The 27,420-nt window shown below is 51.3% G+C and overlaps 1 protein-coding gene across 3 annotated transcripts in view; it reads right to left on the bottom strand.

Annotated features, from left to right (window-relative positions):
- Nucleotides 1-27,420, bottom strand: part of DLG4 (discs large MAGUK scaffold protein 4) — a 1,400,174-nt gene that overhangs the window by 612,994 nt on the left and 759,760 nt on the right. The window contains exon 1 of one of the 3 annotated variants that reach the window (XM_069645945.1): nt 7,625-7,707. The exons of the other annotated variants lie outside the window; for them this stretch is intronic. The gene's annotated coding sequence lies outside the window, so the exon portion shown is untranslated. Of the gene's footprint in view, nt 1-7,624; nt 7,708-27,420 lie in introns of those variants that run through there. 3 annotated transcript variants of the gene reach the window in all.

Raw genomic sequence — 27,420 nt, 5'->3', positions numbered from 1 at the left:
TCAGGGCGCCCATCATGCCTCAGCAAAGAAACCTATCAGCAAGGCCTTGGTACCTATAAATGCTTATTACAGAAATGACTCCCAGGATCGGATGTTAGGAAAGATTTCATATTTGAATGTAATTTTCCCTCCATGTGTCAACCCCCAAACATTTTGCATCTGTTTTACAGCCTGATCTAAACTTTGCCAGAGAAGCACAGCCCTCAGCTGCACTCCTCTGGGCTTTTTTTATGGGGAAACTGACATGCCCTTAAAACAGTCAGTAGTGGGAGACTTTGTTTCCCTTAGTCCTTTCCTCATGTTGCAGCCTTTGTGCAACATGTAACAAGTGTGCAATGTAACTTACTTTACAGCACCCTTGGGTCTCCAGTCATTCCAAAGGCCCTAGAAACTCTCGCTGGACTTTTTATGAACTGTGCAGATGTGTCATGGACAGGACTGGTGGCAGCTATCGTTTTCATGTATTTTTAACCCTTTCTTGCCATGTAAACTGTGCTTACCGCGCTTGGCACGAATAGGTGGCCTGGCTCCAAAATGGCCATGCCACGATGTTCTTTGTCTTGTCCTTTGGCCATCTTGCCCCTTCACCTTCCCCAGGTCAAGCCGACCCGGGTCAGTCCTTATTTGGTCATGCACTTTCTGGCGAAACCCAATGCTTTCGCGGGCTTCTGCATGCCTCGTGTGTGTGCCTCCAGGATGTGGGCTGGGATGTCTGCTCCCAATATACATACTGGGTGCCAGAGAGTCTGGAGTGTCCTGAATGCCTGGGACCACCGTGGCCCGTGATTGGTCCACGTATGGAGTGAGTGTTTGTGAGCAGATCTCCCATTGGGTCCTCTCTGTTTTGGCACGAAGGGAACTTTGGATAAGAGTAGGCTGAAAACACCACTAGCATGTCGATCTCCTGAGTTCACACGAACAAAGGATAAGGAGCCAAGTATCCTGCAACAAGAAGCCGAGTCGAGGAACCGCTGGTGACCCGCTGGAAGGTTTGGCACCCTGAGCCCGCTGTCATCCTGTGAGACTCCTCTGCATCTGATCGTCCCAGAAGGTCTGTGAAGATGCTTCGACCCATTGAAATAGTGGGATCAACTATTCTCGGCACCTTCATCAAACTCTGCAAGTAAGCCTCTTCGGAAGTGTCCCTGTGCCAACCAGTGGGCTGACCAGCTTACACGGGACGTTTGCTCTGTTACCACTGTGGTTTCGAAGAGACCCTCGAAACTTGGTGTACTGCTTGCTCTGGGTCCACGGCACCCTCACACCGAATTTTGTACACTTGGCATTCCCAGGTCTGCAGTGAGACAAGTGCACCCGACCGGAGTAAACGCGGTTACCGTGTTGCCCTGCTGTGGCAACGACCTGTGCACGTTTGCTGCATTTATGACCCCCTTGACCCTGAAGCCTGCTGCAGTGGAATTGGGCTGATTCCTCCACCCGGAGCGGAGAAATCGCCACTGTCCCGTTTGGGAATCCTCGCTGTATCTCGGAAACTACACAGTGTTGAGACACCCTGATTGTCGCATTCGAACCTGCCAGCGAAGTGGACTGTACTGGCGAAGTTTGGATCTGCCTGCGTTGGGGACCGGTGTGTAGTCCCTACCCCAACCGGTGGACCCTAGCCCAGAAGCCCATTTTAATGCACAAAGTGGCCACTGAGGGCCCCTTTCCTTTCCACAGCTATTATGAAATAGCGACTCCATCCTGCACTCTCAAACTGCCTCTGATCTCAAGTGGAGTTCCTGCTTGAATAGTGGGAACTTGTTCTTCATTGCCATATCCACCTTCCTGAGCTGCTAGAGACCCTTCAAGAGACCCTACTTTGTCCATTGGCACATGTGCGTGCATGTACTATTGAGCATAAGGCTCCTCTCTTCGTAGGGCTTGGACTGCCTCTTAGTTAGGTGTATTATTGATGCTGAACTGGGTCTAAAGATTGCTTGCACTGCCTGTTTTCCTTCCCATCTAGGTGGTCTACATATTTCGTGCTTTTAACCCCTTAGACTCCCCTGGTCTGTTGTATATATTGTGTTGGTTGTGATGTATTGGTTTACTTTGAGATTACTGTGATTCTTTGCTATGGTCTATGTTACAAAGCACTTGTGATAAATGTGTCTATATTTTTAATATAACACCTGTCTGGAGTAATTTGTAAGTGTCCTTGCTTTGTGTGCTCATTGAGGTCTTTCAGTCACCCTCACCCCTCTTGAGACTTAGTCTTGACCGCCTGCCATAGCTACCCTGATTGGTCTGGCTTGTCCAGAGGTTACCCTGTTCCAAGAAACTAGTTTGGCACTCTGAACCTCTGCCCCTCCAGGTCAGAGTACAGAAATCCTTCTTGAAAAATTCAGTCACCCCCTTAGTACAAGGGGTGGTCAAGAAATCAAGAAAAAGGTATAGTTAAGGAGAAAGGATTACAGCGGATAATGTAGTCAAATAGTCCAACTCAGGGCGCCTATCATGCCTCAGGAAAGAAACCTATCAGCAAAGGCATTGGCACCTATAAATGCTTATTAGAGAAATGACTCCCAGGACCGGAGCTTCAGGATAGTTTAAAGGGAAATGCATAACATAATGCGCAGAATAGACAAACAAGCTCTTAGGCACAACGAGATTCCTAGTCCAAGTGAGTGTCTCGTGCAGTAATACGACCTGCTCAAAAAGGACAAAGTGAAGCAGCAATGTTCAGAAGTCATGATTGATAGAGGCGCTAAGCCGTAGCACGCCATTCTTGTAGGCGGCGAGACCGCTCCTGAATATTCCTCAGAAATATAGTCAGTTTAGTTCCAGTGGTACTAACGTATGGAACGTTGGAAGAGACACTGCAGATCAAGTCACAACATTCGTGAATGCAGGAAAGGCAGAATGATAGAGGCGGTTTGCTGTATTAGCGCATGTTAGTGCAGATCCAAACAGTACGGTACATATCAATAACTCCGTAAGGGTCCCCCACAGCACCACTGCACCACCAAACACCTAACACACTGCTGGGCACACCGTGCAGCGCTCTGTGCATGCACAATGATCATGTAGGTTGAAAGCTGGGGGCTGGAGGCGGACTGAAGGACAATCCAGGAAACAGTGAAAGGACTAGAAAGTATCCACACTTGGCCACGTAGCGGAGCAAAGAAGAACAGCACCTTCCCCCTGTAACACCTAACACACTGCTGGGCACACAGCCATGTTTCCCCATGCTATAACATACAACCAAGGTGATGCTAATGTATCCCCATGCTATAACATACTGTCAAGGAGATGCTAATGTGTCCCCATGCAATAACATACAACCAAGGAGCCATACAACCGAGGAAATGCTAATGTTTCCCCATGCTATAACATACAACCAAGATGATGCTAATGTATCCCCATGCTATAACATACAACCAAGGTGATGCTAATCTATCCCCATGCTATAACATACTGCCAAGGAGAAGCTGTGTCCCCATGCTATAACATACTGCCATGAAAATACTAATGTGTCCCCATGCTATAACATACTGCCAATTAATGTGTCCCCATAAAATAACATACAACCAAGGAGCCATGCAACAGAGGAAATGCTAATGTTTCCCCATGCAATAACATACAACCAAGGTGATGCTGATATATCCCCATGCTATAACATACTTCCAAGGAGATGCTAATGTGTCCCAGTGCTATAACATACTGCCAAGGAGATGCTAATGTGTCCCCATGCTATAACATACTGCCAAGGAGATGCTAATGTGTCCCCGTGCTATAACATACTGCCAATTAATGTGTCCCCATACAATAACATACAACCAAGGAGCCATACAACCGAGGAAATGCTAATGTGTCCCCGTGCTATAATATACTGCCAAGGAGATGCTAATGTGTCCCCGTGCTATAATATACTGCCAAGGAGATGCTAATGTGTCCCCGTGCTATAATATACTGCCAAGGAGATGCTAATGTGGCCCCGTGCTATAACATACTGCCAAGGAAATGCTAATGTGTCCCCATGCTATAACATACTGCCAATTAATGTGTCCCCATACAATAACATGCTATACCATACAACCAAGGTGATGCTAATGTATCCCCATGCTATAACATACTGCCAAGAAGAAGCTGTGTCCCCATGCTATAACATACTGCCATGAAAATACTAATGTGTCTCTATGCTATAACATACTGCCAAGGAGATCCTAATGTATCCCCATGACATAACATACTGCCAGGGAGATGCTAATGTGTCCCCGTGCTATAACATACTGCCAATTAATGTGTCCCCATACAATAATATACAACCAAGGAGCCATGCAACATGGGAAATGCTACTGTGTCCCCATGCTATAACATACTGCTATGGAGCTGCTAATGTGTCCCTGTTCCATAACATACTGCCAAGGAGAAGCTGTGTCCCCATGCTATAACATACAGAGGAGATGATAATGTGTCACTGTGCCTTAACATACTGCCAAGCAGATGCTAATGTATCCCCATGCTCTAAAATACTGCCAAGAAGATGCTAATGTGTCCCAGTGCTATAACATACTGCCAAGGAGATGCTAATGTGTCCCAGTGCTATTACATACTGCTGTGGAGATGCGAATGTGTACCCAAGTTGTACCATACTGCCGTGGAGATGCGAATGTGTACCCAAGTTATACCATACTGCTAAGGAGTTGCTAATTTGTACCCATGCTCTAACATACTGCCAAGGAGATGCGAACGTGTACCCAAGTTGTACCATACTGCCGTGGAGATGCGAATGTGTACCCAAGTTATACCATACTGCTAAGGAGTTGCTAATTTGTACCCATGCTCTAACATACTGCCAAGGAGATGCGAACGTGTACCCAAGTTGTACCATACTGCCGTGGAGATGCGAATGTGTACCCAAGTTATACCATACTGCTAAGGAGTTGCTAATTTGTACCCATGCTCTAACATACTGCCAAGGAGATGCGAACGTGTACCCAAGTTGTACCATACTGCCGTGGAGATGCGAATGTGTACCCAAGTTATACCATACTGCTAAGGAGTTGCTAATTTGTACCCATGCTCTAACATACTGCCAAGGAGATGCGAACGTGTACCCAAGTTGTACCATACTGCCGTGGAGATGCGAATGTGTACCCAAGTTATACCATACTGCTAAGGAGTTGCTAATTTGTACCCATGCTCTAACATACTGCCAAGGAGATGCGAACGTGTACCCAAGTTGTACCATACTGCCGTGGAGATGCGAATGTGTACCCAAGTTATACCATACTGCTAAGGAGTTGCTAATTTGTACCCATGCTCTAACATACTGCCAAGGAGATGCGAACGTGTACCCAAGTTGTACCATACTGCCGTGGAGATGCGAATGTGTACCCAAGTTATACCATACTGCTAAGGAGTTGCTAATTTGTACCCATGCTCTAACATACTGCCAAGGAGATGCTAATGTGTACCCAAGTTATACCATACTGCCAAGGAGATGCTAATGTGTACCCAAGTTATACCATACTGCCAAGGAGATGCGAACGTGTACCCATGTTATACCATACTGCCAAGGAGATGCTAATGTGTACCCAAGTTATACCATACTGCCAAGGAGATGCTAATGTATACCCAAGTTATACCATACTGCCAAGGAGATGCGAACGTGTACCCATGTTATACCATACTGCCAAGGAGATGCTAATGTGTACCCATGTTATACCATACTGCCAAGGAGATGCTAATGTATACCCAAGTTATACCATACTGCCAAGGAGATGCTAATGTGTACCCAAGTTATACCATACTGCCAAGGAGATGCTAATGTGTACCCAAGTTATACCATACTGCCAAGGAGATGCGAACGTGTACCCATGTTATACCATACTGCCAAGGAGATGCTAATGTGTACCCAAGTTATACCATACTGCCAAGGAGATGCTAATTTGTACCCATGCTCTAACATACTGCCAAGGAGATGCTAATGTGTACCCAAGTTATACCATACTGCCAAGGAGATGCTAATGTGTACCCAAGTTATACCATACTGCCAAGGAGATGCGAACGTGTACCCATGTTATACCATACTGCCAAGGAGATGCTAATGTGTACCCAAGTTATACCACACTGCCAAGGAGATGCTAATGTGTACCCATGTTATACCATACTGCCAAGGAGATGCTAATGTGTACCCAAGTTATACCATACTGCCAAGGAGATGCTAATGTGTACCCAAGTTATACCATACTGCCAAGGAGATGCGAACGTGTACCCATGTTATACCATACTGCCAAGGAGATGCTAATGTGTACCCAAGTTATACCATACTGCCAAGGAGATGCTAATGTGTACCCAAGTTATACCATACTGCCAAGGAGATGCTAATGTGTACCCATGTTATACCATACTGCCAAGGAGATGCTAATGTGTCCCTGTGCTATACCATACTGCCAAGGAGATGCTAATGTGTCCCTGTGCTATACCATACTGCCAAGGAGACGCTGTGTCCCCATGATGTAATATACAGAGCAGAGGAGGAGAAGCGTGTCCTAATATACAATCGAGGAGATGCTATCGTATTCCCAAACTGCAATACATAGCTGAGACGCAGCTGTGTCTGGAACCTACAATATACAGCCGAGGAGATGCCCTTGTGTGTCCATGTTATACTAGACAGCGAAAGAGATACAGGTGTGTTCCTGAGCTGTAACATGCATCGGGATTTTGCCGTACACCGTCGGCACACTGCATGTATACAGCAGGTGTAACACAGTCATACGTGAGCCTCAACGCCCAAGAGCACCATTATTATGTAACCCTGGCTCTCGGGGGTGTCAAGCGACCCCCTACATGTCTGGTTTGCTCCTAGAGGTTCACAAGTACGTGAGCGAAGCCTTTTGGGGCAGGCCTTGGATCGGACGCGGCCATCGCTGCCGCTCTAAAGGGGAGATGAATTATTCAAAGGAGCAAGCAAGTAAACCCCTCCCCTGCCCACCACCCTGACTTGCAAGACTTCTACCTCTACGACCCCCTGGCAACTGGGGCACTTCTGTCATTTATAGACAGCAATCCCTCGCACCGCCCCGCGCAAACGGTACCGGCGCCAATAGACGCCGGAACCGGAGCCAGAACGTGGTGCAGGGAATGGGTTGGGGGGGAGGGGTGGTGGGGGAGATAGCGGGCAGCATTAGAAATATAAAATAGGCACCTACCACGCACATACACATGGAAGACAGCTTCCCTTTCCCCTTCATGGGCTGCGGCAAGTCACAGGGAGAGCTGGGCGTCCCTCCACCGAGAGCCAAGCTGCAGATGGGTGTGTGGCTAGGGCTGGAGGGTGGGGTGGGGGGTTCAGCCAGGCGCCTTTTCCCGCGACGACGCGGGGGACGCGACAACGAAGAGATGGAGCCTGGGGAGTGGGGGTAGAAGGAGGAAGGAAGGAAGGAAGGGAGGGGAGGATATGAATGAGGGGGGAGAGACAGAGGAGACAGGGAAAATATGTCAGATGCAAGAGGAGAGGTGTGGGAGAGGTAAAGAGGGAGAAAGAGAGAGAGGTACGGGAAGAGGGCGAGAGAGACACGGAAAGGAGGAGACCGAGGCAAATAGAGGGACAGAGTGAGGGCCAGAGGAAGCAGATAAGTGAGCGAGCGAGACCGAGCGTCTCCGGCATTACCTAGGCGCTGTCTTGTGGCTGCTGCTGTGCCAGCAGCCGGGTACCACTCAGCATCCTCCCGCCTCCTCATCAGGTGTGAGCGGCCGGCAGTCATGCCCCTGCTCTGCCCGCATCCCTCCCTCCCTCCCTCCCTGCCTCCATCATCATTCCCTCATTGCCTCCCTCATTTCATTCATTCCCCTCTTCCTCAATCACCGCCCCCTTCTCTCGACTCATGCCAAGATTCCCCATCCATTCAGGGTATTCATATTCACAACCAACGCTTCTGCAGCACACTCCACTGCAAGCCGCTGCATGACTCTGCTGGCACGGCTCCCCTACCATAGGCAACGACCGTGCCACACTACTGCAAGCCCCTGCACAACTCTACTGGCACGGCTCTCCTACCATAGGCAACGACCGTGCCACACTCTACTGCAAGACCCTGCATGACTCTACTGGCACGGCTCCCCTACCATAGGCAACGACCGTGCCACACTCTACTGCAAGCCCCTGCATGACTCTGCTGGCACGGCTCTCCTACCATAGGCAACGACCGTGCCACACTCTACTGCAAGACCCTGCATGACTCTACTGGCACGGCTCCCCTACCATAGGCAACGACCGTGCCACACTACTGCAAGCCCCTGCATGACTCTGCTGGCACGGCTCCCCTACCATAGGCAACGACCGTGCCACACTACTGCAAGCCCCTGCACAACTCTACTGGCACGGCTCTCCTACCATAGGCAACGACCGTGCCACACTACTGCAAGCCCCTGCATGACTGCTGGCACGGCTCCGCTACCATAGGCAACGACCGTGCCACACTCCACTGCAAGCCCCTGCATGACTCTGCTGGAACGGCTCCCCTACCATAGGCAACGACCGTGCAACACTACTGCAAGCCCCTGCACAACTCTACTGGCACGGCTCTCCTACCATAGGCAACGACCGTGCCACACTCCACTGCAAGCCCCTGCATGACTCTGCTGGCACGGCTCCCCTACCATAGGCAACGACCGTGCCACACTACTGCAAGCCCCTGCACAACTCTACTGGCACGGCTCTCCTACCATAGGCAACGACCGTGCCACACTCTACTGCAAGCCCCTGCAAGACTCTACTGGCACGGCTCCCCTACCATAGGCAACGACCGTGCCACACCACTGCAAGCCCCTGCATGACTCTGCTGGCACGGCTCCGCTACCATAGGCAACAACCGTGCCACACTCCACTGCAAGCCCCTGCATGACTCTGCTGGCACGGCTCCCCTACCATAGGCAACGACCGTGCCACACTACTGCAAGCCCCTGCACTACTCTACTGGCACGGCTCTCCTACCATAGGCAACGACCGTGCCACACTCTACTGCAAGCCCCTGCATGACTCTACTGGCATGGCTCCCCTACCATAGGCAACGACCGTGCCACACTACTGCGAGCCCCTGCATGACTCTGCTGGCACAGCTCCGCTACCATAGGCAACGACCGTGCCACACTCCACTGCAAGCCCCTGCATGACTCTGCTGGCACGGCTCCCCTACCATAGGCAACGACCGTGCCACACTACTGCAAGCCCCTGCACAACTCTACTGGCACGGCTCTCCTACCATAGGCAACGACCGTGCCACACTCCACTGCAAGCCCCTGCATGACTCTGCTGGCATGGCTCCCCTACCATAGGCAATGACCGTGCCACACTACTGCAAGCCCCTGCACAACTCTACTGGCACGGCTCTCCTACCATAGGCAACGACCGTGCCACACTCTACTGCAAGCCCCTGCATGACTCTACTGGCACGGCTCCCCTACCATAGGCAACACCGTGCCACACTACTGCAAGCCCCTGCATGACTCTGCTGGCACGGCTCTCCTACCATAGGCAACGACTGTGCCACACTCTACTGCAAGCCCCTGCATGACTCTACTGGCACGGCTCCCCTACCATAGGCAACGACCGTGCCACACTACTGCAAGCCCCTGCATGACTCTGCTGGCACGACTCCGCTACCATAGGCAACGACCGTGCCACACTCTACTGCAAGCCCCTGCATGGCTCTGCTGGCACGGCTCCCCTACCATAGGCAACGACCGTGCCACACTACTGCAAGCCCCTGCACGACTCTACTGACACGGCTCTCCTACCATAGGCAACGACCGTGCCACACTACTGCAAGCCCCTGCATGACTCTACTGGCACGGCTCCCCTCCCATAGGCAACGACCGTGCCACACTACTGCAAGCCCCTGCATGACTCTGCTGGCACGACTCCGCTACCATAGGCAACGACCGTGCCACACTCTACTGCAAGCCCCTGCATGGCTCTGCTGGCACGGCTCCCCTACCATAGGCAACGACCGTGCCACACTACTGCAAGCCCCTGCACGACTCTACTGACACGGCTCTTCTACCATAGGCAACGACCGTGCCACACTCTACTGCAAGCCCCTGCATGACTCTACTGGCACGGCTCCCCTACAATAGGCAACGACCATGCCACACTACTGCAAGCCCCTGCATGACTTTGCTGGCACGGCTCCGCTACCATAGGCAACGACCGTGCCACACTACTGCAAGCCCCTGCACAACTCTACTGGCACGGCTCTCCTACCATAGGCAACGACCGTGCCACACTCCACTGCAAGCCCCTGCAAATTCTACTGGCACGGCTCTCCTACCATAGGCAACGACCGTGCCACACTCCACTGCAAGCCCCTGCATGACTCTGCTGGCACGGCTCCCCTACCATAGGCAACGACCGTGCCACACTACTGCAAGCCCCTGCATAACTACTGGCACGGCTCTCCTACCATAGGCAACGACCGTGCCACACTCTACTGCAAGCCCCTGCATGACTCTACTGGCACGGCTCCCCTACCATAGGCAACGACCGTGCCACACTACTGCAAGCCCCTGCATGACTCTGCTGGCACGGCTCCGCTACCATAGGCAACGACCGTGCCACACTCTACTGCAAGCCCCTGCATGACTCTGCTGGCACGGCTCCCCTACCATAGGCAACGACCGTGCCACACTACTGCAAGCCCCTGCATGACTCTGCTGGAATAGCTCCCCTACCATAGGCAACGACCGTGCCACACTACTGCAAGCCCCTGCATGACTCTGCTGGAATGGCTCCCCTACCATAGGCAACGACCGTGCCACACTACTGCAAGCCCCTGCAAGACTCTACTGGCATGGCTCCTCCACACACAGCCAACGACCCTGCCACACTACTGAAAACCTCCTGCACGACTCTACTGGCAGAGCTCCCCTACCATAGGCAACGATCCTGGGACACTGTACTGCACACCCCCTGCACGCCTCTACTGGCAGAGCTCCCCCACCACAGCCAACAATACTGCCACACTCTACTGCAAACCCCCTGCAGCCCCCTGCTGGCAGAGTACCCCACCATAGCCAACGACCCTGCCACGCTACTGCAAACCCCCTGCATGACTCTACTGGCATGGCTCCCCTACCACAGCCAACGACCCTGCCACACTACTGCAAACCCCCTACACGACTCTACTGGCAGAGCTCCCCTACCATAGGTAACGACTCTGGGACACTCTACTGCAAACCGCCTGCAGCAGTGTAAAGGCAGAGCTACCCGAGTCTTGTGGCAGAGCTCCCCCACCACAGCCAACAATGCTGCCACACTCTACTGCAAACCCCCTGCAGCCCTCTACTGGCAGAGCTCCCCCACCACAGCCAACGACCCTGCCACACTACTGCACACCCCCTGCATGACTCTACTGGCAGAGCTTCCCCACCACAGCCAACGACCCTGCCACACTACTGCACAACCCCTGCATGACTCTACTGGCAGAGCTCCCCCACCACAGCCAACGACCCTGGGACACTCTACTGCAAACCCCCTGCACGACTTTACTGGCAGAGCTCCCCCACCAGGACCGTGCCACACTTCTGCAATCCCCCTGCATGACTCTACTGGCACGGCTCTCCCACCACAGCCAACGATCCTGCCACACTACTGCAATCCCCCTGCATGACTCTACTGGCACGGCTCCCCCACCACAGCCAACGACACTGCCACACTCTACTGCAAACCCCCTGCATAACTCCACTGGCATAGCTCCCACATCACAGCCAACGATCCTGACACACTCTACTGCACCCCTCCCTGCACAACTCTACTGGCACGACTCCCCCACTACAGCCAACGTTCCCGCAACACTCTACTGCAACCCCCCTGCATGACTCTACTGGTAGAGCTCCTCCACCACAGTCAACAATCCTGCCACACTTTACTACAAACCCCCTGCATGACTCTACTGGCAGAGCTCCTACACCACAGCCAACGATCCCGGGACACTACTGCAAACACCCTGCAGGACTCTAGTGGCAGAGCTCCCCACCACAGCCAACGATCCTGGGACACTCTACTGCAAACCCGCTGCATGACTCTACTGGCAGAGCTCCTACACCACAGCCAACGATCCCGGGACACTACTGCAAACACCCTGCAGGACTCTACTGGGAGAGCTCCCCCACCACAGACAACAATCCTGGGACACTCTACTGCAAACTCCTTGGATGACTATACTGGTAGAGCTCCCCCACCACAGCCAACGATCCTGCCACACTCTACTGCAATCCCCCTGCATGACTCTGTTGGCAGAGCTCCTACACCACAGCCAACGATCCTGCCACACTCTACTGCAATCCCCCTGCATGACTCTACTGGCAGAGCTCCTACACCACAGCCAACGATCCTGCCACACTCTACTGCAATCCCCCTGCATGACTCTGTTGGCAGAGCTCCTACACCACAGCCAACGATCCCGCCACACTCTACTGCAATCCCCCTGCATGACTCTACTGGCAGAGCTCCTACACCACAGCCAACGATCCCGCCACACTCTACTGCAATCCCCCTGCATGACTCTACTGGCAGAGCTCCTACACCACAGCCAACGATCCCGCCACACTCTACTGCAATCCCCCTGCATGACTCTACTGGCAGAGCTCCTACACCACAGCCAACGATCCTGCCACACTCTACTGCAATCCCCCTGCATGACTCTACTGGCAGAGCTCCTACACCACAGCCAACGATCCTGCCACAACCCCCCTGCAGCACTATTCTATTCTGTTGGTTTTTTATATGGCGCCAGCACGCCTGTAGGCCTCAGGGCGCACACAGGACATTACAACAATTAGCAATAGAGTGGGACATGATAATGTAATTCACCTCAGCATTCTCAGTCATTTCCTCTGTGAAACAGACAGGTCTTCAAAGCTTTTTTAAACTGTTCTACTGAGGGGAGGTGTCTAAGTGACTGTGGGAGTGTGTTCCAGACACTGGGTGCCCATGCATTGAAGCTGGATCCTCCAAATCTTTTTAACAAATAGCGTGGCTGCACCAAGAGGTCCTCCTTGTTTGATCGTAATGTGCACCTAAATGGTGTTCTCCTAATCCTTGAGCTAAGGTAGGAAGGTGCATCAAGAGCCAGGCATTTATAGATCAAACTTGAGGCTTTAAAATGAATTCTTTGGAGGACAGGGAGCCTCTGCGGCTGACGTGCTCTCTGGGCTTCATTCCGCACACAGCCCTGGCAGCCCCATTGTGAATCGCTTGGAGCCTTTCTACACTTCCTTGTGTTGTTCCTACCAGAAGGCTATTGCAATAATCCAGCCTTGTATTTATTGTGGCAGTTGCAAATAATGCTCTATTTTTCTCCGACAAATATGGACGCATCTGCCAGGGAAGCTGAGTCATGTAAGCACAGCTAGCGCTCAAATAGGAGGCATGTTTCTTGAAGGTTAGGTCTGGGATTAAAGAAGACTCTCAAGGTTTTTACATGATCTGAGACCTGTATCATGGAACCTTCAATCGCAAAAGCCTTATATTGCGGGTCAAGTTTTTTCAATTTAGCATCAGTGCCCAGAATCAGTATTTCTCAGAAGAATGGGTCTAGTCTTATGCGACTATCTTTCCTTGAAAGAGTAGGGGCTTGAATATCAAACTGCACAATGCAGTGATACGACCAGATACACTTTCGGCTGTCCAATATGGTGATGACTTGAATTCTTGTTAATATCCAATCTAGGATGTTCCCACTTTGATGTGTTGGGACTGTTACATGTTGTTTTAATCTGATACTCTCCAAAACGTTCAGAAGGTCCTGGCGAAGTGATAAGCACTCTACTAGCAGAGCTCCCCCACCACAGCCAACGATCCTGGGACACTCTACTGCAAACCCTCCGCAGCACTGTGATGGCACAGCTCCTCCACCACAGCCAACGATCCTGCCGCACTCTACTGCAAACCCCCTGCATGACTGTACTGCCAGAGGTTCCCCACCACAGCCAACAATCCTGCCACAACCTACTGCAACCCCCATGCAGCACTCTAATGGCAGAGCAACTCCAACACAGCCAACCATCCTGACACACTCTACTGCAAACTCCCTGGAGCACTCTAATGGCAGAGCAACTCCACAACAGCCAACGATCCTGCCACACTCCATTGCAACCCCCATGCAGCACTCTAATGGGAGAGCTCCCCCATCACAGCCAATGATCCTGCCACATACCACTGCAAACCCCCTGCAGCCCTCTAATGGCAGAGCAGCTCCACCAGAGCCAACCATCCTGCCACACTCTACTGCAAACCCCCTGCAGCACTCTAATGGCAGAGTTCTTTCACCACAGCCAACGATCCTGCCACACACTATTGTAAACCTCCTGTATCACTCTAATTGCAGAGCAACTCCACCACAGTCATCGATCCTGCCACACACTAATACAAACCCCCTGCAGCAATCTATTGGCACAGCTCCTCCACCACATCCGACGATCCTGCCACTCTCTACTGCAAACTCCATGCAGCACTCTAATGGCAGAGCTCCTCCACCACAGCCATCAATCCTGCCATACTCTACTGCAAACCACGTGCATGATTACTGACAGAGCTTCCCCACCACAGCCAACGATCCTGGGACCCTCTACTGCAAACCCCCTGCAGCACTCTAATGGCAGAGCTCCTCCACCGCAGCCAACGATCCTGCCAGGCACTACGGTAAACCCCCGCAACACTCTAATGGCAGAGCAACTCCACCACAGCCATCAATCCTGCCACACACTACTGCAAACCCCTTGCAGCACTCTAATGGCAGAGCAACACCACCAAAGCCAACAGTCCTGCCACACACCACTGGAAACCTACTGCAGCACTCTAATGGCAGGACAACTCCACCACAGCCAACTATTCTGCCACACTCTACTGCAAATCCCCTGCAGCACTCTAATGGCAGAGCTCCTCCACTGCAGCCAACGATCCTGCCACACACTACTGTAAACCCCTGCAACACTCTAATGGCAGAGCAACTCCACCACAGCCATCAATCCTGCCAAACGCTACTGCAAACCCCCTGCAGCCCTCTACTGGCAGAGCTCCTCCACCACAGCCAACGATCCTCTAATGGCAGAGCAACTCCACCACAGCCAACAATTCTGTCACACACTACGGTAAACCCCCTGTAACACTCTAATGGCAGAGCTCCTCCACCATAGCCAACGATCCTGCCACATGCTACTGCAAACGCCCTGCAGCATTATACTGGTAGAGCTCCTCCGCCACAGCCTACAATCCTGCCACACTCTAATGCAAACCCCCTGCAGCGCTCTATTGGTACAGCTCCTCCACCACATCCAACAACCCTGCCACACTCTACTGCAAACCCCCTGCAGCACTCTAATGGCAGGACAACTCCACCACAGCCAATAATTCTGCCAAACGCTACTGCAAACCCCCTGCAGCCCTCTACTGGCAGATCTCCTCCACCACAGCCAACGATCCTGGGACACTCTACTAAAAACCCCCTGCATGACTCCAGTGGCAGAGCTCCTCCACCACAGCCAATGAGCCTGGAACACTCTACCGCAAACCCCCTGCATGACTCTACTGGCAGAGCTACCCAACCACAGCCAACCATCCTGCCACACTCTACTGCAAACACCCTGCAGCACTGTAATGGCACAGCTCCTCCACCACAGCCAGCGATCCTTCCACACTCTACTGCAAGCCCCCTGCATGACTCTACTGGCAAAGCTACCCCACCAGAACCAACGATCCTGCCACACTCTACTGCAAACCCCCTGTAGCCCTCTACTGGCAGAGCTCCCCCATCACAGCTAACGATCCTGCCACACACTACTGTAAACCCCCTGCAGCACTCTAATAGCAGAGCAACACCACCACGGCTAACAATCCAGCCACACCCTACTGCAAACCCCTCTGCAGCACTCTAATGGCAGAGCAACTCCAACACAGCCAACCACTCTGACACACTCAACTGCAAACCCCCTGCAGCACTCTAATGGCAGAGCAACTCCACAACAGCCAACAATCCAGCCACACTCAACATCCCCTGCAGCACTCTAATGGCAGAGCTCCTCCACTGCAGCCAACAATCCTGCCACACATTACGGTGATCCCCTGCAACACTCTAATGGCAAAGCAACTCCACCACAGCGATCGATCCTGCCACACGCTATTGCAAACCCTCTGCAGCACTCTAATGGCAGAGCAACTCCACCACAGCTGACAATTCTGCCACACGCTACTGCAAACCCTCTGCAGCACTCTAATGGCAGAGCTTCCCCACCACAGCCAACGATCGTGGGACACTCTACTGCAAAACCCCTGCAGCACTGTAATGGCAGAGCTCCTCCACCACAGCCAACGATCCTGCCACATGCTACTGCAAACGCCCTGAAGCATTCTACTGATAGAGCTCCTCCGCCACAGCCAACAATCCTGCCACACACTACGGTGAACCCCCTGCAACACTCTAATGGCAAAGCAACTCCACCACAGCGATCGATCCTGCCACACGCTATTGCAAACCCTCTGCAGCACTCTAATGGCAGAGCAACTCCACCACAGCTGACAATTCTGCCACAAGCTACTGCAAACCCTCTGCAGCACTCTAATGGTAGAGCTTCCCCACCACAGCCAACGATCGTGGGACACTCTACTGCAAAACCCCTGCAGCACTGTAATGGCAGAGCTCCTCCACCACAGCCAACGATCCTGCCACATGCTACTGCAAACGCCCCGAAGCATTCTACTGATAGAGCTCCTCCGCCACAGCCAACAATCCTGCCACACACTACTGGAAACCTACTGCTGCACTCTAATGGTATTGCAACTCCACCACAGCCAACGATCCTGCCACACTCATACTGCAAACCCCCTGCATGACTCTACTGGCAGAGCTATCCAACCACAGCCAACCATCCTGCCACACTCTACTGCAAATCCCCTGCAGCACTCTAAAGGCAGAGCTCCTCCACCACAGCCAACACTCCTGCCACACACTACTGGAAACCTACTGCAGCACGCTAATGGCAGAGCAACTCCACCACAGCCAACAATCCTGCCACACACTACTGGAAACCTACTGCAGCACGCTAATGGCAGAGCAACTCCACCACAGCCAACAATCCTGCCACACACTACTGCTAACCCCCGGCAGCACTCTAATGGCATTGCAACTCCACCACAGCCAATGATCCTGCCACACTCCACTGCAACCCCCTGCAGCCATCTACTGGCAGATCTCCTCCACCACAACCAACGATCATGGGACACTCTACTGCAAACCCCCTGCATGCTTCCAGTGGCAGAGCTCCTCCGCCACAGCCAATGATCCTGGGACACTCTACTGCAAACACCCTGCAACACTCTAATGGCAGGGCAGTTCCACCAGAGTCAACAATCCTGCCACACTCTACGGCAAACCCCCTGCAGCACTCTAATGGCAGAGCAACTCCACAACAGTCATCGATCTTGCAACTCGCTAATACAAACCCCCTACAGCACTCTATTGGCACAGCTCCTCCACGACATCCGACGATCCTGCCACACTCTACTGCAAACCCCCTGAAGCACTCTAATGGCAGAGCAACTCCACCACAGCCATCGATCCTGCCACATGCTACTGCAAACCCCCTGGAACACTCTAATGGCAGAGCAACACCACCACAGCCAACAATCTTGCCACACCCTACTGCAACCCCCCTGCTGCACTCTAATGGCAGAGCAACTCCACCACAGCCAGCGATCCTGCCACACTCTACTGCAAACCTCCTGCAGCAGTCTAATGGCAGAGCAACTCCACCACAGCCAACAATTCTACCACACTCTACTGCAAATCCCCTGCAGCACTGTAATGGCACAGCAACTCCACCACATCGATCAATCCTGCCACACGCTACTACAAACCCTCTGCAGCACTCTATTTGCAGAACAACTCCACCACAGCCAACCATCCTGCCACACTCTACTGCAAACCACCTGCATGAGTCTACTGGCAGAGCTCCCCCAACACAGCCAACGATCCTGCCACACTCTACCGCAAGCCCCCTACATGACTCTACTGGCAGAGCTACCCCACCAGAACCAACGATGGTGCCACACTCTACAGCAAACCCCCTGCAGCCCTCTATTGGCAGAGCTCCCCCGCCACAGCCAACGATCCTGCCACACACTACTGTAAAACCCCTTGCAGCACTCTAATGGCAGAGCAACACCACCACAGCCAACAATCCTGCCACACCCTACTGCAACCCCCCTGCAGCACTCTAATGGCAGAGCAACTCCAACACAGCCAACCACCCTGACACACTCATCTGCAAACCCCCTGCAGCACTCTAATGGCAGAGCAACTCCACAACAGCCAACAAAGATGCCACAATCCACATCCCATGCAGCACTCTAATGGGAGAGCTCCTCCATCACAGCCAACGATCCTGCCACACACCACTGCAAACCTCCTGCAACACTCTAATGGCAGGGCAGCTTCACCAGAGTCAACAACCCTGCCACACTCTACTGCAAACCCCCTGCAGCACTCTAAAGACGGAGCTCCTCCACCACAGCCAACGAACCTGCGACACACTACTGGAAACCTACTGCAGCACTCTAATGGCATTGTAACGCCACCACAGCTATCGATCCTGCTACACTCCACTGCAAACCCCCTGCAGCCCTCTACTGGCAGATCAACCCCACCACAGCCATCGATCCTGCCACACGCTAATGCAAACCCCCTGCAGCACTCTAATGGCAGAGCAACACCACCACAGCCAACAATCCTGCCACATCATATTGCAACCCCCCTGCAGCACTCTAATGGCAGAGCAACTCCACCACAGCCAACCATCCTGCCACACTCTACTGCAAACCCCCTGCAGCACTCTAATGGCTCCTCCACCAAAGCCAACAATCCTGCCATACACTACTGCAAACCTCCCGCAGCACTCTAATGGCAGAGCAACTCCACCACAGCCAACAATTCTGCCACACTCTACTGCAAATCCCCTGCAGCACTTTAATGGCAGAGCTCCTCCACCACAGCCAACGATCCTGCCACACACTACTGTAAACCCCCTGCAACACTCTAATGGCAGAGCAACTCCACCACAGCCATCGACCCTGCCACACGCTACTGTAAACCTCCTGCAGCACTCTAATGGCAGAGCAACTACACCACAGCCACCAATCCTGCCACCCTCTACTGCAAACCCCCTGCAGCCCTCTAATGGCAGAACAACTCCACCACAGCCAACCATCCTACCACACTCTACTCCAAACCCCCTGCAGCACTCTAAAGGCAGAGCTCCTCCACCACAGCCAACAATCCTCTCACACACTACTGGAAACCCACTGCAGTACTCTAATGGCAGAGCAACTCCACCACAGCCAACAATCCTGCCACAATCTAATGCAAAACTCCTGCAGCCCTCTACTGGCAGAGCTCCCCCACCACAGCCAATGATCCTGGGACACTCAACTGCAAACCCCCTGCATGACTGTAGTGGCAGAGCTCCTCCACCACAGCCAACGATCCTGGGACACTCTACTGCAAACCCCCTGCATGACGCTATTGGCAGAGCTCCTCCACCACAGCCAATGATCTTGGAACACTCTACTGCAAACACCCTGCAGCACTGTAATGGCACAGCTCCTCCACCACAGCCAGCGATCCTTCCACACTCTACCACAAACCCCCTGCATGACTCTACTGGCAGAGCTACCCAACCACAGTCAACGATCCTGCCACACTCTCCTGCAAACCCCCTGCATGAGTCTACTGGCAGAGCTCCCCCACCACAGCCAACAATCCTGCCACACTCTACTGCAAGCCCCCTGCATGACTCTACTGGCAAAGCTACCCCACCAGAACCAACGATCCTGCACACTCTACTGCAAACCCCCTGCAGCCCTCTATTGGCAGAGATCCCCCACCACAGCCAACTATCCTGCCACACTCTCCTGCAAACCCCCTGCATGAGTCTACTGGCAGTGCTCCCCCACCACAGCCAACGATCCTGCCACACTCTACTGCAAACCCCCTGCATGACTCTAGTGGCAGAGCTCCTCCACCACAGCCAATGATCGTGGGACACTCTACTGCAAACCCCCTGTAGCACTGTAAATGCACAGCTCCTCCACCACAGCCAACGATCCTGCCTCACTCTCCAGCAAACCCCCTGCATGGCTCTACTGCCAGAGCTTCCCCACCACAGCCAAAGATCCTGCTACACTCTACCGAAACCCCCCTGCATGACTATAATGGCAGAGCTACCCCACCACAGCCAACAATACTGCCACACTCTACTGCAAACCCCCTGCATGAGCCTACTGGCAGAGCTCCCCCACCACAGCCAACGATCCTGACACACTCTACTGCAAGCCCCCTGCATGACTCTAAGGGCGGAGCTCCTCCACCACAGCCAACAATCCTTCCACACGCTACTGCAAACCCTTGCAGCATTCTACTGGCAGAGCTGCTCCACCGCAGCCAAAGAACATGCCACACACTACTGCTAACCCCTGTAAGCACTCTAATGGCAGAGCAACTCCACCACAGCCAACGACCCTGCCACACTCCACTGCAAACCCCATGCAGCACTCTAATGGCAGAGCTCCTCCATCACAGCCCACAATCCTGCCACACACTACTGCAAAGCCCCTGCAGCATTCTACTGGCAGAGCTCCTCAACCACAGTCAACGATCCTGCCACACTCTACAGCAAACCTCCTGCAGTACTCTACTGGCAGAGCTCCTTCACCACAGCCAACAATCCTACCACTCTCTACTGCAAACCCCCTGCAGCACTCTAATGGTAGAGCTCCTCCACCACAGCCAACAATCCTGCCACACATTACTGTAAACCCCCTGCAACACTCTAATGGAAGAGCAACTCCACCACAGCCAACAATCCTGCCACACTCTACTGCAAACTTACTGCAGCACTCTAATGGCAGAGCAACTCCACCACAGCCAACAATCCTGCCACACACTACTGCTAACCCCGGCAGCTCCCTAATGGCAGAGCAACTCCACCACAGCCAACGATCCTGTCACATGAACTTCTACTATTGTTATTTATTCTTTTATCCCATGTACTGCACTCTTCCCCCGTTCTCCCTCCGCACTCTCCCCCTTCCCTTTCCCATGAACTTGCGCGATCTGAATGACACCTGGCCTAGTAGGATCATTGTCTGTCTTCCCCCTGTTCCCCCTACTTTGCCTCGACGCACCTTGAAACACTTGTGTATAGGCGCATTATAAATATCATCTCATATCATACTGCAAACTCCCTCCAGCACTCTAATGGTAGGACAACTCCACCACAGCCATCAATCCGGCCACACTCTACTGCAAAACCCATGCAGCACTCTATTGGCAGAGCAACTCCACAACAGCCAACGATCCTGCCACAACCTACTGCAAGCCTCCTGAAACACTCTTGTGCCATAGCTCCTCCACCTCAGTAGGGGTGTTGTTAGGTCAGGAAAAGATCTGGGGCTACGTTAATGTTTGGACTGTCAGGACTCAGGGCTAGCTAGCCATTTGGTTGTAGTCCCTGAGTTTCTATCCGGGGTGACAACTAAAAGACCCTGGGCTATAGCCCTCTCAGCTCCCCCCCCCCAGAAACACCTTTGCACCACAGCCATCAATCCTGCCACACTCTACTGCAAACCCCCTGCGGCACTCTATTGGCAGAGCAACTCCACCACAGCCAACGATCCTGCCACACACTACTGCAAACCACCTGCAGCACTCTAATCAATGGCAGAGCTCCTCCACCACAGGCAAGGATCCTGCCACAATCGACTGCAAGCCCTCTGAATCACTCTAATGTCATATCTCCTCCACCACAGAAGAGGTGTTATTAAGTCAGAAAAATATCTGGCGCTATGCTATTGTCGGGATCGTCGAGACTCAGGCCTAGCTAGCCTTTTAGTTGTAGACCCTAAGCATCTATCTGGCACTACAACCAAAAGATCCAGGGCTATAGACCCCTCAGGCACCCGCCCAAGCAACTCCTCTGCACCACATCCAACGATCCCACCATAATATACTGCAAAACCCCTGCAGCACTCCAATGGCAGAGCTCCTCCACTACAGCCAACGATCCTGCCACACACTACTGCAAGCCCCCTGCATGACTCTACTGGCAGAGCTCCCCACCCCAGCCAACGATCCTGCCACACTCTACTACAAGCCCCCTCCAGCACTCTACTGCAATCCCCCCTGGAGCTCTCTGCTCATCCAATACCCCTTGAAGCACAGCCACAACTCATGAAACACTCCCTACTGCAAGCCAGTGCTCCTGCACCACTTTAATGCACAAACACCTGTAGTTCTTCCAAGAACACCTGCAGATGCTCTTTACTCCATGCTCCCTGCAGCATTCTACGTGAAGCACATCTGCAGCCCTTTGAAAGGACAGTGCTTCTGCACCAAAGCCACCGTTTCTGCAGCCTTCTACTTCAAGCACCCCTGTCGGGGTGGTCAGGAAGGGTACCCACTTATTCAGGTTTTGCTTACTGGGCCTAAGTATAGAGTGTTGCAGTAGTCCAATTTTGAGAGTATAGGTGCTCTAGTCTGTGTGATATATCTGTTGGTGGACAAGAAGGGCCTGCATGCATTAATTAGTTTGGAGGTGTAAGCTGTTGCTGATGCATTGACTTGTCTGGAGAGGGAGAGGGTGGAATCCAGGTAAACTCCTAGAGTTTTGACATCCTTGGATGCTTTGATGTTGTTCCCATCAATGTTGAACGATTTAAATTGGGAATCTAGATTATTATGTCGAGGCCTAGAGACGATAATTAGTAGCTCGGTCTTATCGTCATTGAGGCATAGAACATGATTGGCCATACATGCCTGTATTCTGAGGTAAGTTTTATTCAAAAGTTTGGAGTCTTTGTCATTTGAGTTTTAGGCTCACCTGGTATCGATGGGGGGGGCACACGATACTGGATGGAGGTCTAAGCGCTATCCCGGACCCCTCTCTGCTTCGTTTTGTGCCAGACGTTGGGTAGCGCCTATAACAGGAGAATGGAGGGTTAAGATACTGGTTCTGTGAGGGGTGGACTCCCATCTCCCTCTGGTCCAAATCCCCTCCCTTGCGGTTATTGCTCACCTTATGAGGTTTTTGTGCGTTGAACTCTCTGTCCTGCGTCTCTGTGCAGGGGCGTGTGGTTGGTGCGGGCATTCCATGGACCTAGTTGCTTCACTGGTCCGTGTGCCCTTATGTCGGGTCCAGAACGGCTGTGACTCCGACTCTGCTTGCTGCCTTCCATGTAAGTTATAATGTCTTTTCCGTCTTTATTCTGTCTCTTTCTTTCCCTCCATTTTCTCTGTCTTCTCAGCGTCTTGCTCAACTACGCTGTTCCCTAACAATGTCTCTTTTGTTTTCACAGGGATGGTTGCGATCTCGGAGTTGCCGCGCCGATGGCGAAGACCACAGTGAGTTATTGATGCGCGGAGCGCTGCACTGTTTATTGGTGTTAATTGCTTACCTGTGTTCTCTTCTCTTCTTTGTACAGGTTGTGGTGATGTTCCGGAGTGATGAGCGATCGAAGCGCTGCTTGCCCAGGTAAGTGCTTTGTCAATGCTGACCTTGTTCCTTCTCCCTTGCAGGTTGTGGCGAAACCCGGAGATGGGAGAAGTAAGAGAAGCGCAGGGTGCTACCAGGACTTGCTGCTTGCCCAGGTAAGAATTGTTATTAATGCTGTCCTTGTTTCTTTACCTATGCAGTTTGCGGCAAACTCCAGGGATGGGCGAGGTAAGCGAAGCGCAGGATGGATTCAAGGCCGTTTACTTCACAGGTAAGTGTTCTTGCTCGCTAATGCTGTTCTTGTTCTTCCAGGTTATTAATGGAATCCAGATCTGGGGCTTTAGGATCGAGCCGCCGGAGAAGCAGATGAGCAGGAGCTGGACACGGTGAGCGTTACGCTGCAGGAGTGCAGAATATCTCGAAGCGTGTTCTGTTGTTTGGTGTGGTTTAAATAGCCCAGGTAAAGAAGTTCCAGGCCAAGTAGTTCCAGGCCCAGCCACACCCAAAACACTAGACCGCATGGCTTGGTTCTAAAGAACTGAGCCATGTAATAGGCCCCCATGCTGGATTAAGGTCCAAAACTGGTATTGCTTTATTCCTGATAATGAGCCTGGCGCCAAAGACGCCAGGACTGACTCCATGTATGTTTCTGATGGAGTTTTAAGACCCTTGGGGCCAGTGTGAAGGGCTTTAGCCCCATTGCTGCCAGGGGGCTGTTATACCTGAGAGGGTCAGGGGCATGGATCGTGACATTGAGCCTGGTAGAGTGATGAGGATTTGCGTGTCATCCACGTAATTTGTGTCTAAGTGGTCAAACAATAGCTTTGTAAAGATGGTATAGAGGGTCGGGGAGGCACAAGAGCCCTGAGGGACTCCATAAGTGATCGGTGGGAGTTCTGCTGATGCCGTAGGAGCGAAGACTCTCATGGTTCTGTCTGCAAGGAATGACTGAATCCAAGCAGAAGCTGTAGGAGAGACTGCTGCGATCAGGTGTTTAGTTACGATATTATGGTCGACTAAATTGAAAGCTGCCGATAAGTCGAGCAAGAGGTGTAGGGCAGGATTTCCATTGTCTTTAGATTCGTCCAACTGGATTTTTAAATCCAGCAGGGCTGTCTCTGTACCATGTCTAGGTCTAACCCAGATTGGCGGAGGCCTAAAAGGTTATTTACTTCAAGATGGTTTCGAATTTGGATGTATGCTGGTTTGTCCAGTATTTTCAAAAGAAAAGGTACAGTAGTTATAGGCCTGAAGTTGGTCGGAATGCTAGAGTCGAGACTAGGTTTTTTAAGGAGAGGCATGACCCAGGCATCTTTGAGATATTTTGGGACAGTACACGATTCGAATGAGGCGTTTAGGGAATGAGGGATCCTTTGATGTGAGGGGCCTCAACTAGGGGAGAGCCTGTAGGTGGGAGTTTGGCGGTCTGAGGAGGCAAGGTATTTTTGGAGATATTGTGATCAGTGTTGTCTGATGAAGGTTTGGTGAGTGGTGTCTTGTTGCGTGGGATAGTCTTGCAGTGAGTACTAGCTAGCCAGGTGTTACTGATACGCAAACCTAACCTGGCATTTATAAGTCCAGTAGGGCAACGTATGTTGGGAGTGGGCCGAGAGGTGTAACGTAGTAACCATTGAATTGGCGAGAGGGGGCAGTTACTGGTCGAGGAGTCTTCAGTGTTGAGGGTTGGCAGGAGTCAACTAGGAGAGTCCGGATAATGCAAGCGCTCATTTTCATGCAGAGGTATGCGGAGTGTGAGGTCTCAGCGCGTGCATGCATTATAGTAAAACGTCCTGCTGCAGGACTAGCTTGGATTTGCTTGGCCCATTATTTGTAAAGTTTGGATTGAAAATACATTTGTATGAACGTAGTATGATTCAATTGGGATCGTGAAAGACAAGGGAATTCCCATTAAATAGCAATATATATGAAGTGGCAGAAATCAATGTAGTGGAACGTGCTTGATGGAAATGCATGCAGGGACTGGGGACTGCATGGATGCCCTCAGATAAGGGACCCTTGTTCCATATGTTTCACTGACCCAACCCACGAAAGCAGGGACCTCTAGTAATAAGCTCAGGGGACATTTGCAATATTTTTTACAATGCTGTCAATTATTTTCATGCTAGGGAAAATGGAGAAGTCCATTCATTTTTGTATCATTTTTTTTATTGTGTATACAGTTTTGGAAAGAAAAAAAAACCTTTACACATAAATATCTCCATACTTACAGCACAAATTCATTCTCAAATTCATTATTTTATATCAATCATATTACATGACATAATACATATCATAGTAAAAATGATTAAAAAAAGAAAAGAAAATTAGTTAAAAATAAGATTCATCAGCATATGAATTATTCAAGAACTAAACAGGGGGAGGAACACTACACCTCTGGCCAGAAAATAAAAATCCATTTGAATGTAGATATCAATTTTTATCGAGTTCCTCGAGCAGCTTAACATCTGCCTCAAAACTTACGCAGCTTCTCATCAACACATCTCCATACCTGTGTTAAGGCTACAATCTTACTACGACTATCACCTGTCAGACAACGCAGCCAAATGTGTTCACTGCTAATTTCCTACAGATTTTCCACAAATTTAGAATAATAACGCTCATATATGGTATTCATTCCTATACACTTTGTAAGGACATGCCTAGCGGATTCAAGTTCCAGCTTATCACAGCAAATTCTGCACGTTCTCTCTGAGGCTGGCATACCCGTCCATGCTCCTCTAGTTTGTAAGATATCCAGCTGGTTAAGCCTAGTATTCAACAATGCCCGTCTTGTTATCAATGACAGGCAAATTTTAAGGTATCCTTGGATTTCCTTATAGTTAAAAGGCATCCTAGCGAAGGTGGATGAAGATTTCATACTTGCAACCTTCCCGTGACTTTTTACCCAATCGAGTTTCTCAGCAGTGTTTTTCAAAAATTTTAGCATCACCCTTTCATCATATTCCCACCTAGGGGTCCAACACAATTCCTCAAAGAAACCCTCATTGCTACTTTTGAATTTATTCAAAGTCCTATCTATTTGTACCATTCTTCAAAGACGTGCTAGAAAGTGTCGAGTAGGGCGAACATGATCTTTAAGTATAACTTCGCTCTATTGAGGCTAATCAGGGTGTTAAGGGAGATTAATCCCATTTCCAACCTGATGGACTCTATAGGAGTGTAGTTACTCACTCCTAGAATTCTACGCCATATACAACCTTCAATCTTAGTCACCCATGATGTCAATCTCTATAAGATGCCTCCAAGCCATACAGAAAGGCTGTAGCCAATTTCTGCTTGTAGATGGTACGAGTCCAGCATAGGCTATAACCAGCAGTTTTCTTTGAGAATGAGGAAATCACCCCCATAGTAGAGAGAACCTTGGCTCTCTTATTTGCCTGCAGAGGCCCCTTTGCCCCCTTATTATTTGACTCAATTTGTGGCCTAAGTATTTATAGGAGTTAACCCTTTTAATAACACCTATATTACAAGGGATAGTGATCTTATTACATCTCTTAGGTCTGATGGCCATGAATTGTGCCTTGCTTATATTCACTTTCAGGATATTCTTCTCGGCATAAGAGGAAACTGCTCTCACACGATTGCAGATACTGATATATGTATTATCAAAAATGACAATATCATCTACATAGAAGATCCATCCCATCTTATTGATACCAATTCGAGGAAAAGCATTCATTCTTTCAACAAATATTTTACCAAAATCAGCCAAGAATAGATTACAGAACATGGGTGCCAGAGCACATCCTTGTCTTACTCCCACCATAACTGGTACGGAGTCCGACATTAGACCCATGTTATTTAACCTTACACTAGTGGTATTATTTTCGTGCATCAGCCTACAGATATAAAGTAAATGTGCTGGCATCCCCATACATTCACATTTCTTCCCACAGCAATTGTCTG

The sequence above is a fragment of the Ambystoma mexicanum genome, chromosome 1p (assembly GCF_040938575.1).
Source record: "Ambystoma mexicanum isolate Mex_15411 chromosome 1p, UKY_AmexF1_1, whole genome shotgun sequence".
NCBI lineage: Eukaryota > Metazoa > Chordata > Amphibia > Caudata > Ambystomatidae > Ambystoma > Ambystoma mexicanum.
The sequence above is the reverse complement of the archived record's forward strand: the minus strand, read 5'-3'. Positions and strand labels throughout refer to the sequence as shown.